A 20,083-nucleotide genomic window follows, 5' to 3' on the forward strand; every position below is an offset into this window, starting at 1 on the left:
TAGGATGGAATAGAGAAAATAGAAAACGAGAATAGAATACAACAGAATAGAAAAGAACAGGCTAGATTAGGATAGGGTAGGTCGGGGTAGGGTTCTGTAGAATAGAATAGTGTAGAATGGAGTCGAATGGTGTGGAATGGAGTCGAACAGAGATGAATAGGGTAGAAAAGAGTTGACTAGAGCGGAATAGCGCCAAATAGGACCAAATAGGGCCGAACCGAGCCGAATCAAGGCAAATCGAGCCGAATCGAGTCGGATCGACCACGTTCGAGCGGAATGGAGCCGAATGGAGCCGAAATGAGCCAAACAGAGACGAACAAAATGAACCGAGCAAAATCACACCTAATCGCATCGAATCTCGTTTAATTCCATCAAATCCCACCAAAAGCCATCGAAACTCATGGAATCTCACCGAATCCCATCTAATTGTGTCAAATCGGGTCGAATGGTGTCGAATTGAATGGAACCGAATTAAATTGAATAGATTAGAGTAGTGTAGGTTAGGCTGGGATTCAGTAGGTTAGGGCACAGAAGAATAGAATAGAGTAGAACAGAAGAGAATACAAAGAGTAGAATGGAGTAGAGTTGAGTAGAGTAGAATAGTCAGAGTTGAGTAGTGCAGAATATAGATGAATAGATCCAATTCAAGTCAATTGAGTCGAGTGGAGAGGTAACGAGTCAAATCACGATGAATCAAATCGAATTGAATAGATTACAGCAAAATAGAGTAGGGTAGAGTAGAATACTTTAAAATGGAGTAGAATGGTGAGCAATGGAATCGAATGGAGTAGAATAGAGTAGAAAAGAGCCGCAGAGGGCCCAAGAGGGCTGAATCGAGCTGAAGTGAGGCAAATCGAGACTAATGGAGCCGAATCGAGCCTAATCAAGCCGAATCGACACTATTCGAGCCAAATGGAGCCGAATGGAAACGAATCGAACCAATTCAACCTGACTCTTGCCAAAATTCGTCAAATCGAATTGAATAGATTAGAGTAGGGGAGGTTCGGGTAGGGTAGGGTAGGGTAGAATAGAGTAGAGTAGAATAGAATACAACAGAACAATACAGAATGAATACAGAAAAGAGTAGGCTAGAGTAGAGTAGCGGGGAATAGAGTAGAGTAGAATAGATTCAAACAGAGACAAATAAGGCCAAATCGAGCCGAATCGCGTCGAAATGGGTTGAATCAAATGCAATCAAGTGGATTAGAATACATTAGAGTTGGGTAGCGTAGGGTAGGGTAGAATAGAGTAGAACAGAATAGAAATAATACAATAGAATAGGGGAGTAGACTAGAGTACAATAGACTAGAATAGAGTCGAATAGAGCTGAATAGAGCCAAATGGAGACAAAATGAGAGGAATCGCATGGAATCGATTTGAGTAAATTAGAGTGGTGTAGGTTAGGGTAGAGCAGAATAGAGTAGAATAGCATAGAATGGTGTGGAATGAATAGAATGGAGTAGAATGGAGTTAAATAGAGACGAATAGAGCAGAAAAGAGTCGAATAGAGCAGAACAGGGCCGAATAAGGCCGAATCGAGCTGCGTCAAGCTTAATCGCGTCGAATCGCGTTAAATGCGTCAAATCCAATTGAAACGTATAGATTAGACATGGGAAGGGGAGGGTAGAAGAGAAAAGAATAGAGTAGAATAGAAGAGATTAGAACAAAATAGGGCCAGAATAGAATAGAGTGGAAAAGAGTAGAGTCGAATAGAGCCGAATAGGCCGAGTAGAGACGAATAGAGACGAATGGAGCTGAATACAGCCAAAAAGAGCCTTAGTGCCGAATCGCACCTAATCGAGCTGAATCAAGCAGATTCGCACCGACTGTCCCCGAATAGCGTCGGATCGCGTCGAATCGAGTTGAGTCACATCGTTTTTGCATCAAACAAGGTCAAACTGCTTCATATTGGGTCGAATCCCATCGTATCGGATCCAATAACCTCGAATTGTGTCAAATCTCATAGAATCTGACTGAATCACGGTGACTAGCATGGAATCGCATCAAATCTCTTTGAATCCCTTCGAATGCCTTCAGATCTGTTCGAATCCAGTCGAAAGCTGCACAATCACGTCGAATTGAATTGAATTGAATCAAGTAGATTAAAGCAGGGTAGGTTTGGGTGGGGTGCAGCAGGGTTGGGTAGGGTAGAATAGAATAGAGTACGACAGAATAGGAGAGAACAGAACAGAATAGAAAGAATACAACAGAATACAATAGAGTAGAATAGAGTCAAATAGTGCACAACATAGCCGAACTGAGCCAAATGGAGACAAAACGAGGCGAATCGCATCGAATCGCTTTGAATCAGGTCAAATCAAATCGAACCGATTAGAATAGATTAGGGTAGGGAAGGGCAGAATAAAATAGAGGAGAATAGTATAGAACGGAATAGAATGAAGTTGAATGGAGTCCAACAGAGATGGATAGAGACGAAGAGAGCAGAAAAGAGTCGAATAGGGCAGAATAGGGCCGAAATGGCTGAATAGGGCCAAATAAGGCCTAATCGTGCAGAATCCAGCAGAATCAATGCAATTCGAGCCAAGTCGAGCCGAATGGAGCGAAATGGAGCCAAATAGAGCCGATTCGAACCGAATCAAGCTGATTCAAGCCTAATCGCGTGGAAATGCATTGAATCGAATCGGATGAAATAGATTAGAGAAGGGGACGAGAGGGGCGGGGAGGGTAGAATAGAACAGAACAGAACAGTAGAGAATAGAAAGAATAGAATATAGTTCAGTAGGGTAGAGCAGAGAAGAGTCGAGTAGAGTAGAACTGAGTCGAATGGAGTCAAATAGTGCAGGATATAGCTGAAAAGAACCAATTCTAGCCGAATTGAGCCAGATGGAAACAAAACGAGATGAATCGCTTCGAATTGCTTCGAATTGCGTCCAATCGAATCGATGAGAGTAGGGTAGGGTAGAACAGAATAGAGTAGAACGGTGTAGAATGGAGTAGAATGGAGTCCAATGGAGTTGAATAGAGACAGATAGAGTAGAAAAGAGTCGAATTGAGTCGAATAGGGCCGAATAAGCTGAACCGAGCCAAATCGAGTTGAAACGAACAGAATCGAGCTGAATCGAAGCGATTCCAGCCAAATCGAGCTGAATCGAGCTGATGTGGCTGCATCGAGCCGATTCACGCAAAATCGCGTGCAACCGCATCAAAATGCTTTGAATCGAATCAAATGGAATAGAATAGGTTAGGGTAGGGTAGTTTCTGATAGGGTAAGCCAGGGTAGAAGAAAGTAGACTACAGTAGAGTAGACAAGAGAAGGCTAGAGTAGTAGCCTAGACTAGTAAGCTGGACTAGTCAGCTAGAACTGGTGGCATAGATCAGTAGCCTAGACAACTAGCCTTGAATAGTACCATTGCCTTGACAAGTACCCTAAGTCATCCGAACTAGTACCCTTGCCTTAACCAGTAGTCTTTAACTAGTCCCTTTGCCTCCAACAGTAGTCTTAACTAGTACCTCGCCTTAACTCTTATTCTTAACTAGTGCCCTTAACTAGTAGCCTTGCCTTAACTAGTAGCCTTAACTAGCATCCTGGCACAAAGTAGTAGCCTGAACTACTGACCTTGCCTTAATCAGTACCCCCAACAAGTACCCATGCCTTAACTAGTACCCTGAACTACTATCCTGGCCTTAACTTGTACCCTTACATAACCAGTACCCTTAACTAGTACCCTAGCTTTAACTAGTAGCCTGAACTAGTACCCTTGCGTTAAGTAGTACCCTTGCCCGAACTAATACCCTTATTAAGTACCGCACGGTGCGGTAGAATAGGGTACGGTAGCATGCGGTGGAACAGAGAAAATAGAATAGACCAGCAATGGTCAGGGTAGGTTAGTTTCGTGTAGGGTATGGTAGATAGCATAGGATGGAATAGAGAAAATAGAAAACGAGAATAGAATACAACAGAATAGAAAAGAACAGGCTAGATTAGGATAGGGTAGGTCGGGGTAGGGTTCTGTAGAATAGAATAGTGTAGAATGGAGTCGAATGGTGTGGAATGGAGTCGAACAGAGATGAATAGGGTAGAAAAGAGTTGACTAGAGCGGAATAGCGCCAAATAGGACCAAATAGGGCCGAACCGAGCCGAATCAAGGCAAATCGAGCCGAATCGAGTCGGATCGACCACGTTCGAGCGGAATGGAGCCGAATGGAGCCGAAATGAGCCAAACAGAGACGAACAAAATGAACCGAGCAAAATCACACCTAATCGCATCGAATCTCGTTTAATTCCATCAAATCCCACCAAAAGCCATCGAAACTCATGGAATCTCACCGAATCCCATCTAATTGTGTCAAATCGGGTCGAATGGTGTCGAATTGAATGGAACCGAATTAAATTGAATAGATTAGAGTAGTGTAGGTTAGGCTGGGATTCAGTAGGTTAGGGCACAGAAGAATAGAATAGAGTAGAACAGAAGAGAATACAAAGAGTAGAATGGAGTAGAGTTGAGTAGAGTAGAATAGTCAGAGTTGAGTAGTGCAGAATATAGATGAATAGATCCAATTCAAGTCAATTGAGTCGAGTGGAGAGGTAACGAGTCAAATCACGATGAATCAAATCGAATTGAATAGATTACAGCAAAATAGAGTAGGGTAGAGTAGAATACTTTAAAATGGAGTAGAATGGTGAGCAATGGAATCGAATGGAGTAGAATAGAGTAGAAAAGAGCCGCAGAGGGCCCAAGAGGGCTGAATCGAGCTGAAGTGAGGCAAATCGAGACTAATGGAGCCGAATCGAGCCTAATCAAGCCGAATCGACACTATTCGAGCCAAATGGAGCCGAATGGACACGAATCGAACCAATTCAACCTGACTCTTGCCAAAATTCGTCGAATCGAATTGAATAGATTAGAGTAGGGGAGGTTCGGGTAGGGTAGGGTAGGGTAGAATAGAGTAGAGTAGAATAGAATACAACAGAACAATACAGAATGAATACAGAAAAGAGTAGGCTAGAGTAGAGTAGCGGGGAATAGAGTAGAGTAGAATAGATTCAAACAGAGACAAATAAGGCCAAATCGAGCCGAATCGCGTCGAAATGGGTTGAATCAAATCCAATCAAGTGGATTAGAATACATTAGAGTTGGGTAGCGTAGGGTAGGGTAGAATAGAGTAGAACAGAATAGAAATAATACAATAGAATAGGGGAGTAGACTAGAGTACAATAGACTAGAATAGAGTCGAATAGAGCTGAATAGAGCCAAATGGAGACAAAATGAGAGGAATCGCATCGAATCGATTTGAGTAAATTAGAGTGGTGTAGGTTAGGGTAGAGCAGAATAGAGTAGAATAGCATAGAATGGTGTGGAATGAATAGAATGGAGTAGAATGGAGTTAAATAGAGACGAATAGAGCAGAAAAGAGTCGAATAGAGCAGAACAGGGCCGAATAAGGCCGAATCGAGCTGCGTCAAGCTTAATCGCGTCGAATCGCGTTAAATGCGTCAAATCCAATTGAAACGTATAGATTAGACATGGGAAGGGGAGGGTAGAAGAGAAAAGAATAGAGTAGAATAGAAGAGATTAGAACAAAATAGGGCCAGAATAGAATAGAGTGGAAAAGAGTAGAGTCGAATAGAGCCGAATAGGCCGAGTAGAGACGAATAGAGACGAATGGAGCTGAATACAGCCAAAAAGAGCCTTAGTGCCGAATCGCACCTAATCGAGCTGAATCAAGCAGATTCGCACCGACTGTCCCCGAATAGCGTCGGATCGCGTCGAATCGAGTTGAGTCACATCGTTTTTGCATCAAACAAGGTCAAACTGCTTCATATTGGGTCGAATCCCATCGTATCGGATCCAATAACCTCGAATTGTGTCAAATCTCATAGAATCCGACTGAATCACGGTGACTAGCATGGAATCGCATCAAATCTCTTTGAATCCCTTCGAATGCCTTCAGATCTGTTCGAATCCAGTCGAAAGCTGCACAATCACGTCGAATTGAATTGAATTGAATCAAGTAGATTAAAGCAGGGTAGGTTTGGGTGGGGTGCAGCAGGGTTGGGTAGGGTAGAATAGAATAGAGTACGACAGAATAGGAGAGAACAGAACAGAATAGAAAGAATACAACAGAATACAATAGAGTAGAATAGAGTCAAATAGTGCACAACATAGCCGAACTGAGCCAAATGGAGACAAAACGAGGCGAATCGCATCGAATCGCTTTGAATCAGGTCAAATCAAATCGAACCGATTAGAATAGATTAGGGTAGGGAAGGGCAGAATAAAATAGAGGAGAATAGTATAGAACGGAATAGAATGAAGTTGAATGGAGTCCAACAGAGATGGATAGAGACGAAGAGAGCAGAAAAGAGTCGAATAGGGCAGAATAGGGCCGAAATGGCTGAATAGGGCCAAATAAGGCCTAATCGTGCAGAATCCAGCAGAATCAATGCAATTCGAGCCAAGTCGAGCCGAATGGAGCGAAATGGAGCCAAATAGAGCCGATTCGAACCGAATCAAGCTGATTCAAGCCTAATCGCGTGGAAATGCATTGAATCGAATCGGATGAAATAGATTAGAGAAGGGGACGAGAGGGGCGGGGAGGGTAGAATAGAACAGAACAGAACAGTAGAGAATAGAAAGAATAGAATATAGTTCAGTGGGGTAGAGCAGAGAAGAGTCGAGTAGAGTAGAACTGAGTCGAATGGAGTCAAATAGTGCAGGATATAGCTGAAAAGAACCAATTCTAGCCGAATTGAGCCAGATGGAAACAAAACGAGATGAATCGCTTCGAATTGCTTCGAATTGCGTCCAATCGAATCGATGAGAGTAGGGTAGGGTAGAACAGAATAGAGTAGAACGGTGTAGAATGGAGTAGAATGGAGTCCAATGGAGTTGAATAGAGACAGATAGAGTAGAAAAGAGTCGAATTGAGTCGAATAGGGCCGAATAAGCTGAACCGAGCCAAATCGAGTTGAAACGAACAGAATCGAGCTGAATCGAAGCGATTCCAGCCAAATCGAGCTGAATCGAGCTGATGTGGCTGCATCGAGCCGATTCACGCAAAATCGCGTGCAACCGCATCAAAATGCTTTGAATCGAATCAAATGGAATAGAATAGGTTAGGGTAGGGTAGTTTCTGATAGGGTAAGCCAGGGTAGAAGAAAGTAGACTACAGTAGAGTAGACAAGAGAAGGCTAGAGTAGTAGCCTAGACTAGTAAGCTGGACTAGTCAGCTAGAACTGGTGGCATAGATCAGTAGCCTAGACAACTAGCCTTGAATAGTACCATTGCCTTGACAAGTACCCTAAGTCATCCGAACTAGTACCCTTGCCTTAACCAGTAGTCTTTAACTAGTCCCTTTGCCTCCAACAGTAGTCTTAACTAGTACCTCGCCTTAACTCGTATTCTTAACTAGTGCCCTTAACTAGTAGCCTTGCCTTAACTAGTAGCCTTAACTAGCATCCTGGCACAAAGTAGTAGCCTGAACTACTGACCTTGCCTTAATCAGTACCCCCAACAAGTACCCATGCCTTAACTAGTACCCTGAACTACTATCCTGGCCTTAACTTGTACCCTTACATAACCAGTACCCTTAACTAGTACCCTAGCTTTAACTAGTAGCCTGAACTAGTACCCTTGCGTTAAGTAGTACCCTTGCCCGAACTAATACCCTTATTAAGTACCGCACGGTGCGGTAGAATAGGGTACGGTAGCATGCGGTGGAACAGAGAAAAGAGAATAGACCAGCAATGGTCAGGGTAGGTTAGTTTCGTGTAGGGTATGGTAGATAGCATAGGATGGAATAGAGAAAATAGAAAACGAGAATAGAATACAACAGAATAGAAAAGAACAGGCTAGATTAGGATAGGGTAGGTCGGGGTAGGGTTCTGTAGAATAGAATAGTGTAGAATGGAGTCGAATGGTGTGGAATGGAGTCGAACAGAGATGAATAGGGTAGAAAAGAGTTGACTAGAGCGGAATAGCGCCAAATAGGACCAAATAGGGCCGAACCGAGCCAAATCAAGGCAAATCGAGCCGAATCGAGTCGGATCGACCACGTTCGAGCGGAATGGAGCCGAATGGAGCCGAAATGAGCCAAACAGAGACGAACAAAATGAACCGAGCAAAATCACACCTAATCGCATCGAATCTCGTTTAATTCCATCAAATCCCACCAAAAGCCATCGAAACTCATGGAATCTCACCGAATCCCATCTAATTGTGTCAAATCGGGTCGAATGGTGTCGAATTGAATGGAACCGAATTAAATTGAATAGATTAGAGTAGTGTAGGTTAGGCTGGGATTCAGTAGGTTAGGGCACAGAAGAATAGAATAGAGTAGAACAGAAGAGAATACAAAGAGTAGAATGGAGTAGAGTTGAGTAGAGTAGAATAGTCAGAGTTGAGTAGTGCAGAATATAGATGAATAGATCCAATTCAAGTCAATTGAGTCGAGTGGAGAGGTAACGAGTCAAATCACGATGAATCAAATCGAATTGAATAGATTACAGCAAAATAGAGTAGGGTAGAGTAGAATACTTTAAAATGGAGTAGAATGGTGAGCAATGGAATCGAATGGAGTAGAATAGAGTAGAAAAGAGCCGCAGAGGGCCCAAGAGGGCTGAATCGAGCTGAAGTGAGGCAAATCGAGACTAATGGAGCCGAATCGAGCCTAATCAAGCCGAATCGACACTATTCGAGCCAAATGGAGCCGAATGGACACGAATCGAACCAATTCAACCTGACTCTTGCCAAAATTCGTCGAATCGAATTGAATAGATTAGAGTAGGGGAGGTTCGGGTAGGGTAGGGTAGGGTAGAATAGAGTAGAGTAGAATAGAATACAACAGAACAATACAGAATGAATACAGAAAAGAGTAGGCTAGAGTAGAGTAGCGGGGAATAGAGTAGAGTAGAATAGATTCAAACAGAGACAAATAAGGCCAAATCGAGCCGAATCGCGTCGAAATGGGTTGAATCAAATCCAATCAAGTGGATTAGAATACATTAGAGTTGGGTAGCGTAGGGTAGGGTAGAATAGAGTAGAACAGAATAGAAATAATACAATAGAATAGGGGAGTAGACTAGAGTACAATAGACTAGAATAGAGTCGAATAGAGCTGAATAGAGCCAAATGGAGACAAAATGAGAGGAATCGCATGGAATCGATTTGAGTAAATTAGAGTGGTGTAGGTTAGGGTAGAGCAGAATAGAGTAGAATAGCATAGAATGGTGTGGAATGAATAGAATGGAGTAGAATGGAGTTAAATAGAGACGAATAGAGCAGAAAAGAGTCGAATAGAGCAGAACAGGGCCGAATAAGGCCGAATCGAGCTGCGTCAAGCTTAATCGCGTCGAATCGCGTTAAATGCGTCAAATCCAATTGAAACGTATAGATTAGACATGGGAAGGGGAGGGTAGAAGAGAAAAGAATAGAGTAGAATAGAAGAGATTAGAACAAAATAGGGCTAGAATAGAATAGAGTGGAAAAGAGTAGAGTCGAATAGAGCCGAATAGGCCGAGTAGAGACGAATAGAGACGAATGGAGCTGAATACAGCCAAAAAGAGCCTTAGTGCCGAATCGCACCTAATCGAGCTGAATCAAGCAGATTCGCACCGACTGTCCCCGAATAGCGTCGGATCGCGTCGAATCGAGTTGAGTCACATCGTTTTTGCATCAAACAAGGTCAAACTGCTTCATATTGGGTCGAATCCCATCGTATCGGATCCAATAACCTCGAATTGTGTCAAATCTCATAGAATCCGACTGAATCACGGTGACTAGCATGGAATCGCATCAAATCTCTTTGAATCCCTTCGAATGCCTTCAGATCTGTTCGAATCCAGTCGAAAGCTGCACAATCACGTCGAATTGAATTGAATTGAATCAAGTAGATTAAAGCAGGGTAGGTTTGGGTGGGGTGCAGCAGGGTTGGGTAGGGTAGAATAGAATAGAGTACGACAGAATAGGAGAGAACAGAACAGAATAGAAAGAATACAACAGAATACAATAGAGTAGAATAGAGTCAAATAGTGCACAACATAGCCGAACTGAGCCAAATGGAGACAAAACGAGGCGAATCGCATCGAATCGCTTTGAATCAGGTCAAATCAAATCGAACCGATTAGAATAGATTAGGGTAGGGAAGGGCAGAATAAAATAGAGGAGAATAGTATAGAACGGAATAGAATGAAGTTGAATGGAGTCCAACAGAGATGGATAGAGACGAAGAGAGCAGAAAAGAGTCGAATAGGGCAGAATAGGGCCGAAATGGCTGAATAGGGCCAAATAAGGCCTAATCGTGCAGAATCCAGCAGAATCAATGCAATTCGAGCCAAGTCGAGCCGAATGGAGCGAAATGGAGCCAAATAGAGCCGATTCGAACCGAATCAAGCTGATTCAAGCCTAATCGCGTGGAAATGCATTGAATCGAATCGGATGAAATAGATTAGAGAAGGGGACGAGAGGGGCGGGGAGGGTAGAATAGAACAGAACAGAACAGTAGAGAATAGAAAGAATAGAATATAGTTCAGTAGGGTAGAGCAGAGAAGAGTCGAGTAGAGTAGAACTGAGTCGAATGGAGTCAAATAGTGCAGGATATAGCTGAAAAGAACCAATTCTAGCCGAATTGAGCCAGATGGAAACAAAACGAGATGAATCGCTTCGAATTGCTTCGAATTGCGTCCAATCGAATCGATGAGAGTAGGGTAGGGTAGAACAGAATAGAGTAGAACGGTGTAGAATGGAGTAGAATGGAGTCCAATGGAGTTGAATAGAGACAGATAGAGTAGAAAAGAGTCGAATTGAGTCGAATAGGGCCGAATAAGCTGAACCGAGCCAAATCGAGTTGAAACGAACAGAATCGAGCTGAATCGAAGCGATTCCAGCCAAATCGAGCTGAATCGAGCTGATGTGGCTGCATCGAGCCGATTCACGCAAAATCGCGTGCAACCGCATCAAAATGCTTTGAATCGAATCAAATGGAATAGAATAGGTTAGGGTAGGGTAGTTTCTGATAGGGTAAGCCAGGGTAGAAGAAAGTAGACTACAGTAGAGTAGACAAGAGAAGGCTAGAGTAGTAGCCTAGACTAGTAAGCTGGACTAGTCAGCTAGAACTGGTGGCATAGATCAGTAGCCTAGACAACTAGCCTTGAATAGTACCATTGCCTTGACAAGTACCCTAAGTCATCCGAACTAGTACCCTTGCCTTAACCAGTAGTCTTTAACTAGTCCCTTTGCCTCCAACAGTAGTCTTAACTAGTACCTCGCCTTAACTCGTATTCTTAACTAGTGCCCTTAACTAGTAGCCTTGCCTTAACTAGTAGCCTTAACTAGCATCCTGGCACAAAGTAGTAGCCTGAACTACTGACCTTGCCTTAATCAGTACCCCCAACAAGTACCCATGCCTTAACTAGTACCCTGAACTACTATCCTGGCCTTAACTTGTACCCTTACATAACCAGTACCCTTAACTAGTACCCTAGCTTTAACTAGTAGCCTGAACTAGTACCCTTGCGTTAAGTAGTACCCTTGCCCGAACTAATACCCTTATTAAGTACCGCACGGTGCGGTAGAATAGGGTACGGTAGCATGCGGTGGAACAGAGAAAAGAGAATAGACCAGCAATGGTCAGGGTAGGTTAGTTTCGTGTAGGGTATGGTAGATAGCATAGGATGGAATAGAGAAAATAGAAAACGAGAATAGAATACAACAGAATAGAAAAGAACAGGCTAGATTAGGATAGGGTAGGTCGGGGTAGGGTTCTGTAGAATAGAATAGTGTAGAATGGAGTCGAATGGTGTGGAATGGAGTCGAACAGAGATGAATAGGGTAGAAAAGAGTTGACTAGAGCGGAATAGCGCCAAATAGGACCAAATAGGGCCGAACCGAGCCAAATCAAGGCAAATCGAGCCGAATCGAGTCGGATCGACCACGTTCGAGCGGAATGGAGCCGAATGGAGCCGAAATGAGCCAAACAGAGACGAACAAAATGAACCGAGCAAAATCACACCTAATCGCATCGAATCTCGTTTAATTCCATCAAATCCCACCAAAAGCCATCGAAACTCATGGAATCTCACCGAATCCCATCTAATTGTGTCAAATCGGGTCGAATGGTGTCGAATTGAATGGAACCGAATTAAATTGAATAGATTAGAGTAGTGTAGGTTAGGCTGGGATTCAGTAGGTTAGGGCACAGAAGAATAGAATAGAGTAGAACAGAAGAGAATACAAAGAGTAGAATGGAGTAGAGTTGAGTAGAGTAGAATAGTCAGAGTTGAGTAGTGCAGAATATAGATGAATAGATCCAATTCAAGTCAATTGAGTCGAGTGGAGAGGTAACGAGTCAAATCACGATGAATCAAATCGAATTGAATAGATTACAGCAAAATAGAGTAGGGTAGAGTAGAATACTTTAAAATGGAGTAGAATGGTGAGCAATGGAATCGAATGGAGTAGAATAGAGTAGAAAAGAGCCGCAGAGGGCCCAAGAGGGCTGAATCGAGCTGAAGTGAGGCAAATCGAGACTAATGGAGCCGAATCGAGCCTAATCAAGCCGAATCGACACTATTCGAGCCAAATGGAGCCGAATGGACACGAATCGAACCAATTCAACCTGACTCTTGCCAAAATTCGTCGAATCGAATTGAATAGATTAGAGTAGGGGAGGTTCGGGTAGGGTAGGGTAGGGTAGAATAGAGTAGAGTAGAATAGAATACAACAGAACAATACAGAATGAATACAGAAAAGAGTAGGCTAGAGTAGAGTAGCGGGGAATAGAGTAGAGTAGAATAGATTCAAACAGAGACAAATAAGGCCAAATCGAGCCGAATCGCGTCGAAATGGGTTGAATCAAATGCAATCAAGTGGATTAGAATACATTAGAGTTGGGTAGCGTAGGGTAGGGTAGAATAGAGTAGAACAGAATAGAAATAATACAATAGAATAGGGGAGTAGACTAGAGTACAATAGACTAGAATAGAGTCGAATAGAGCTGAATAGAGCCAAATGGAGACAAAATGAGAGGAATCGCATGGAATCGATTTGAGTAAATTAGAGTGGTGTAGGTTAGGGTAGAGCAGAATAGAGTAGAATAGCATAGAATGGTGTGGAATGAATAGAATGGAGTAGAATGGAGTTAAATAGAGACGAATAGAGCAGAAAAGAGTCGAATAGAGCAGAACAGGGCCGAATAAGGCCGAATCGAGCTGCGTCAAGCTTAATCGCGTCGAATCGCGTTAAATGCGTCAAATCCAATTGAAACGTATAGATTAGACATGGGAAGGGGAGGGTAGAAGAGAAAAGAATAGAGTAGAATAGAAGAGATTAGAACAAAATAGGGCTAGAATAGAATAGAGTGGAAAAGAGTAGAGTCGAATAGAGCCGAATAGGCCGAGTAGAGACGAATAGAGACGAATGGAGCTGAATACAGCCAAAAAGAGCCTTAGTGCCGAATCGCACCTAATCGAGCTGAATCAAGCAGATTCGCACCGACTGTCCCCGAATAGCGTCGGATCGCGTCGAATCGAGTTGAGTCACATCGTTTTTGCATCAAACAAGGTCAAACTGCTTCATATTGGGTCGAATCCCATCGTATCGGATCCAATAACCTCGAATTGTGTCAAATCTCATAGAATCCGACTGAATCACGGTGACTAGCATGGAATCCCATCAAATCTCTTTGAATCCCTTCGAATGCCTTCAGATCTGTTCGAATCCAGTCGAAAGCTGCACAATCACGTCGAATTGAATTGAATTGAATCAAGTAGATTAAAGCAGGGTAGGTTTGGGTGGGGTGCAGCAGGGTTGGGTAGGGTAGAATAGAATAGAGTACGACAGAATAGGAGAGAACAGAACAGAATAGAAAGAATACAACAGAATACAATAGAGTCGAATAGAGTCAAATAGTGCACAACATAGCCGAATTGAGCCAAATGGAGACAAAACGAGGCGAATTGCATCGAATCGCTTTGAATCAGGTCAAATCAAATCGAACCGATTAGAATAGATTAGGGTAGGGAAGGGCAGAATAAAATAGAGGAGAATAGTATAGAACGGAATAGAATGAAGTTGAATGGAGTCCAACAGAGATGGATAGAGACGAAGAGAGCAGAAAAGAGTCGAATAGGGCAGAATAGGGCCGAAATGGCTGAATAGGGCCAAATAAGGCCTAATCGTGCAGAATCCAGCAGAATCAATGCAATTCGAGCCAAGTCGAGCCGAATGGAGCGAAATGGAGCCAAATAGAGCCGATTCGAACCGAATCAAGCTGATTCAAGCCTAATCGCGTGGAAATGCATTGAATCGAATCGGATGAAATAGATTAGAGAAGGGGACGAGAGGGGCGGGGAGGGTAGAATAGAACAGAACAGAACAGTAGAGAATAGAAAGAATAGAATATAGTTCAGTAGGGTAGAGCAGAGAAGAGTCGAGTAGAGTAGAACTGAGTCGAATGGAGTCAAATAGTGCAGGATATAGCTGAAAAGAACCAATTCTAGCCGAATTGAGCCAGATGGAAACAAAACGAGATGAATCGCTTCGAATTGCTTCGAATTGCGTCCAATCGAATCGATGAGAGTAGGGTAGGGTAGAACAGAATAGAGTAGAACGGTGTAGAATGGAGTAGAATGGAGTCCAATGGAGTTGAATAGAGACAGATAGAGTAGAAAAGAGTCGAATTGAGTCGAATAGGGCCGAATAAGCTGAACCGAGCCAAATCGAGTTGAAACGAACAGAATCGAGCTGAATCGAAGCGATTCCAGCCAAATCGAGCTGAATCGAGCTGATGTGGCTGCATCGAGCCGATTCACGCAAAATCGCGTGCAACCGCATCAAAATGCTTTGAATCGAATCAAATGGAATAGAATAGGTTAGGGTAGGATAGTTTCTGATAGGGTAAGCTAGGGTAGAAGAAAGTAGACTACAGTAGAGTAGACAAGAGAAGGCTAGAGTAGTAGCCTAGACTAGTAAGCTGGACTAGTCAGCTAGAACTGGTGGCATAGATCAGTAGCCTAGACAACTAGCCTTGAATAGTACCATTGCCTTGACAAGTACCCTAAGTCATCCGAACTAGTACCCTTGCCTTAACCAGTAGTCTTTAACTAGTCCCTTTGCCTCCAACAGTAGTCTTAACTAGTACCTCGCCTTAACTCGTATTCTTAACTAGTGCCCTTAACTAGTAGCCTTGCCTTAACTAGTAGCCTTAACTAGCATCCTGGCACAAAGTAGTAGCCTGAACTACTGACCTTGCCTTAATCAGTACCCCCAACAAGTACCCATGCCTTAACTAGTACCCTGAACTACTATCCTGGCCTTAACTTGTACCCTTACATAACCAGTACCCTTAACTAGTACCCTAGCTTTAACTAGTAGCCTGAACTAGTACCCTTGCGTTAAGTAGTACCCTTGCCCGAACTAATACCCTTATTAAGTACCGCACGGTGCGGTAGAATAGGGTACGGTAGCATGCGGTGGAACAGAGAAAATAGAATAGACCAGCAATGGTCAGGGTAGGTTAGTTTAGTGTAGGGTATGGTAGATAGCATAGGATGGAATAGAGAAAATAGAAAACGAGAATAGAATACAACAGAATAGAAAAGAACAGGCTAGATTAGGATAGGGTAGGTCGGGGTAGGGTTCTGTAGAATAGAATAGTGTAGAATGGAGTCGAATGGAGTCGAACAGAGATGAATAGGGTAGAAAAGAGTTGACTAGAGCGGAATAGCGCCAAATAGGACCAAATAGGGCCGAACCGAGCCGAATCAAGGCAAATCGAGCCGAATCGAGTCGGATCGACCACGTTCGAGCTGAATGGAGCCGAATGGAGCCGAAATGAGCCAAACAGAGACGAACAAAATGAACCGAGCAAAATCACACCTAATCGCATCGAATCTCGTTTAATTCCATCAAATCCCACCAAAAGCCATCGAAACTCATGGAATCTCACCGAATCCCATCTAATTGTGTCAAATCGGGTCGAATGGTGTCGAATTGAATGGAACCGAATTAAATTGAATAGATTAGAGTAGTGTAGGTTAGGCTGGGATTCAGTAGGTTAGGGCACAGAAGAATAGAATAGAGTAGAACAGAAGAGAATACAAAGAGTAGAATGGAGTAGAGTTGAGTAGAGTAGAATAGTCAGAGTTGAGTAGTGCAGAATATAGATGAATAGATCCAATTCAAGTCAATTGAGTCGAGTGGAGAGGTAACGAGTCAAATCACGATGAATCAAATCGAATTGAATAGATTACAGCAAAATAGAGTAGGGTAGAGTAGAATACTTTAAAATGGAGTAGAATGGTGAGCAATGGAATCGAATGGAGTAGAATAGAGTAGAAAAGAGCCGCAGAGGGCCCAAGAGGGCTGAATCGAGCTGAAGTGAGGCAAATCGAGACTAATGGAGCCGAATCGAGCCTAATCAAGCCGAATCGACACTATTCGAGCCAAATGGAGCCGAATGGACACGAATCGAACCAATTCAACCTGACTCTTGCCAAAATTCGTCGAATCGAATTGAATAGATTAGAGTAGGGGAGGTTCGGGTAGGGTAGTGTAGAATAGAGTAGAGTAGAATAGAATACAACAGAACAATACAGAATGAATACAGAAAAGAGTAGGCTAGAGTAGAGTAGCGGGGAATAGAGTAGAGTAGAATAGATTCAAACAGAGACAAATAAGGCCAAATCGAGCCGAATCGCGTCGAAATGGGTTGAATCAAATGCAATCAAGTGGATTAGAATACATTAGAGTTGGGTAGCGTAGGGTAGGGTAGAATAGAGTAGAACAGAATAGAAATAATACAATAGAATAGGGGAGTAGACTAGAGTACAATAGACTAGAATAGAGTCGAATAGAGCTGAATAGAGCCAAATGGAGACAAAATGAGAGGAATCGCATGGAATCGATTTGAGTAAATTAGAGTGGTGTAGGTTAGGGTAGAGCAGAATAGAGTAGAATAGCATAGAATGGTGTGGAATGAATAGAATGGAGTAGAATGGAGTTAAATAGAGACGAATAGAGCAGAAAAGAGTCGAATAGAGCAGAACAGGGCCGAATAAGGCCGAATCGAGCTGCGTCAAGCTTAATCGCGTCGAATCGCATTAAATGCGTCAAATCCAATTGAAACGTATAGATTAGACATGGGAAGGGGAGGGTAGAAGAGAAAAGAATAGAGTAGAATAGAAGAGATTAGAACAAAATAGGGCTAGAATAGAATAGAGTGGAAAAGAGTAGAGTCGAATAGAGCCGAATAGGCCGAGTGGAGACGAATAGAGACGAATGGAGCTGAATACAGCCAAAAAGAGCCTTGGTGCCGAATCGCACCTAATCGAGCTGAATCAAGCAGATTCGCACCGACTGTCCCCGAATAGCGTCGGATCGCATCGAATCGAGTTGAGTCACATCGTTTTTGCATCAAACAAGGTCAAACTGCTTCATATTGGGTCGAATCCCATCGTATCGGATCCAATAACCTCGAATTGTGTCAAATCTCATAGAATCCGACTGAATCACGGTGACTAGCATGGAATCGCATCAAATCTCTTTGAATCCCTTCGAATGCCTTCAGATCTGTTCGAATCCAGTCGAAAGCTGCACAATCACGTCGAATTGAATTGAATTGAATCAAGTAGATTAAAGCAGGGTAGGTTTGGGTGGGGTGCAGCAGGGTTGGGTAGGGTAGAATAGAATAGAGTACGACAGAATAGGAGAGAACAGAACAGAATAGAAAGAATACAACAGAATACAATAGAGTAGAATAGAGTCAAATAGTGCACAACATAGCCGAATTGAGCCAAATGGAGACAAAACGAGGCGAATCGCATCGAATCGCTTTGAATCAGGTCAAATCAAATCGAACCGATTAGAATAGATTAGGGTACGGAAGGGCAGAATAAAATAGAGGAGAATAGTATAGAACGGAATAGAATGAAGTTGAATGGAGTCCAACAGAGATGGATAGAGACGAAGAGAGCAGAAAAGAGTCGAATAGGGCAGAATAGGGCCGAAATGGCTGAATAGGGCCAAATAAGGCCTAATCGTGCAGAATCCAGCAGAATCAATGCAATTCGAGCCAAGTCGAGCCGAATGGAGCGAAATGGAGCCAAATAGAGCCGATTCGAACCGAATCAAGCTGATTCAAGCCTAATCGCGTGGAAATGCATTGAATCGAATCGGATGAAATAGATTAGAGAAGGGGACGAGAGGGGCGGGGAGGGTAGAATAGAACAGAACAGAACAGTAGAGAATAGAAAGAATAGAATATAGTTCAGTAGGGTAGAGCAGAGAAGAGTCGAGTAGAGTAGAACTGAGTCGAATGGAGTCAAATAGTGCAGGATATAGCTGAAAAGAACCAATTCTAGCCGAATTGAGCCAGATGGAAACAAAACGAGATGAATCGCTTCGAATTGCTTCGAATTGCGTCCAATCGAATCGATGAGAGTAGGGTAGGGTAGAACAGAATAGAGTAGAACGGTGTAGAATGGAGTAGAATGGAGTCCAATGGAGTTGAATAGAGACAGATAGAGTAGAAAAGAGTCGAATTGAGTCGAATAGGGCCGAATAAGCTGAACCGAGCCAAATCGAGTTGAAACGAACAGAATCGAGCTGAATCGAAGCGATTCCAGCCAAATCGAGCTGAATCGAGCTGATGTGGCTGCATCGAGCCGATTCACGCAAAATCGCGTGCAACCGCATCAAAATGCTTTGAATCGAATCAAATGGAATAGAATAGGTTAGGGTAGGGTAGTTTCTGATAGGGTAAGCTAGGGTAGAAGAAAGTAGACTACAGTAGAGTAGACAAGAGAAGGCTAGAGTAGTAGCCTAGACTAGTAAGCTGGACTAGTCAGCTAGAACTGGTGGCATAGATCAGTAGCCTAGACAACTAGCCTTGAATAGTACCATTGCCTTGACAAGTACCCTAAGTCATCCGAACTAGTACCCTTGCCTTAACCAGTAGTCTTTAACTAGTCCCTTGGCCTCCAACAGTAGTCTTAACTAGTACCTCGCCTTAACTCGTATTCTTAACTAGTGCCCTTAACTAGTAGCCTTGCCTTAACTAGTAGCCTTAACTAGCATCCTGGCACAAAGTAGTAGCCTGAACTACTGACCTTGCCTTAATCAGTACCCCCAACAAGTACCCATGCCTTAACTAGTACCCTGAACTACTATCCTGGCCTTAACTTGTACCCTTACATAACCAGTTCCCTTAACTAGTACCCTAGCTTTAACTAGTAGCCTGAACTAGTACCCTTGCGTTATGTAGTACCCTTGCCCGAACTAATACCCTTATTAAGTACCTCACGGTGTGGTAGAATAGGGTACGGTAGCATGCGCTGGAACAGAGAAAATAGAATAGACCAGCAATGGTCAGGGTAGGTTAGTTTAGTGTAGGGTATGGTAGATAGCATAGGATGGAATAGAGAAAATAGAAAACGAGAATAGAATACAACAGAATAGAAAAGAACAGGCTAGATTAGGATAGGGTAGGTCGGGGTAGGGTTCTGTAGAATAGAATAGTGTAGAATGGAGTCGAATGGTGTGGAATGGAGTCGAACAGAGATGAATAGGGTAGAAAAGAGTTGACTAGAGCGGAATAGCGCCAAATAGGACCAAATAGGGCCGAACCGAGCCGAATCAAGGCAAATCGAGCCGAATCGAGTCGGATCGACCACGTTCGAGCTGAATGGAGCCGAATGGAGCCGAAATGAGCCAAACAGAGACGAACAAAATGAACCGAGCAAAATCACACCTAATCGCATCGAATCTCGTTTAATTCCATCAAATCCCACCAAAAGCCATCGAAACTCATGGAATCTCACCGAATCCCATCTAATTGTGTCAAATCGGGTCGAATGGTGTCGAATTGAATGGAACCGAATTAAATTGAATAGATTAGAGTAGTGTAGGTTAGGCTGGGATTCAGTAGGTTAGGGCACAGAAGAATAGAATAGAGTAGAACAGAAGAGAATACAAAGAGTAGAATGGAGTAGAGTTGAGTAGAGTAGAATAGTCAGAGTTGAGTAGTGCAGAATATAGATGAATAGATCCAATTCAAGTCAATTGAGTCGAGTGGAGAGGTAACGAGTCAAATCACGATGAATCAAATCGAATTGAATAGATTACAG

This window comes from Loxodonta africana, chromosome 20 (genome assembly GCF_030014295.1).
Source record: "Loxodonta africana isolate mLoxAfr1 chromosome 20, mLoxAfr1.hap2, whole genome shotgun sequence".
In the NCBI taxonomy this organism is placed as follows: domain Eukaryota; kingdom Metazoa; phylum Chordata; class Mammalia; order Proboscidea; family Elephantidae; genus Loxodonta; species Loxodonta africana.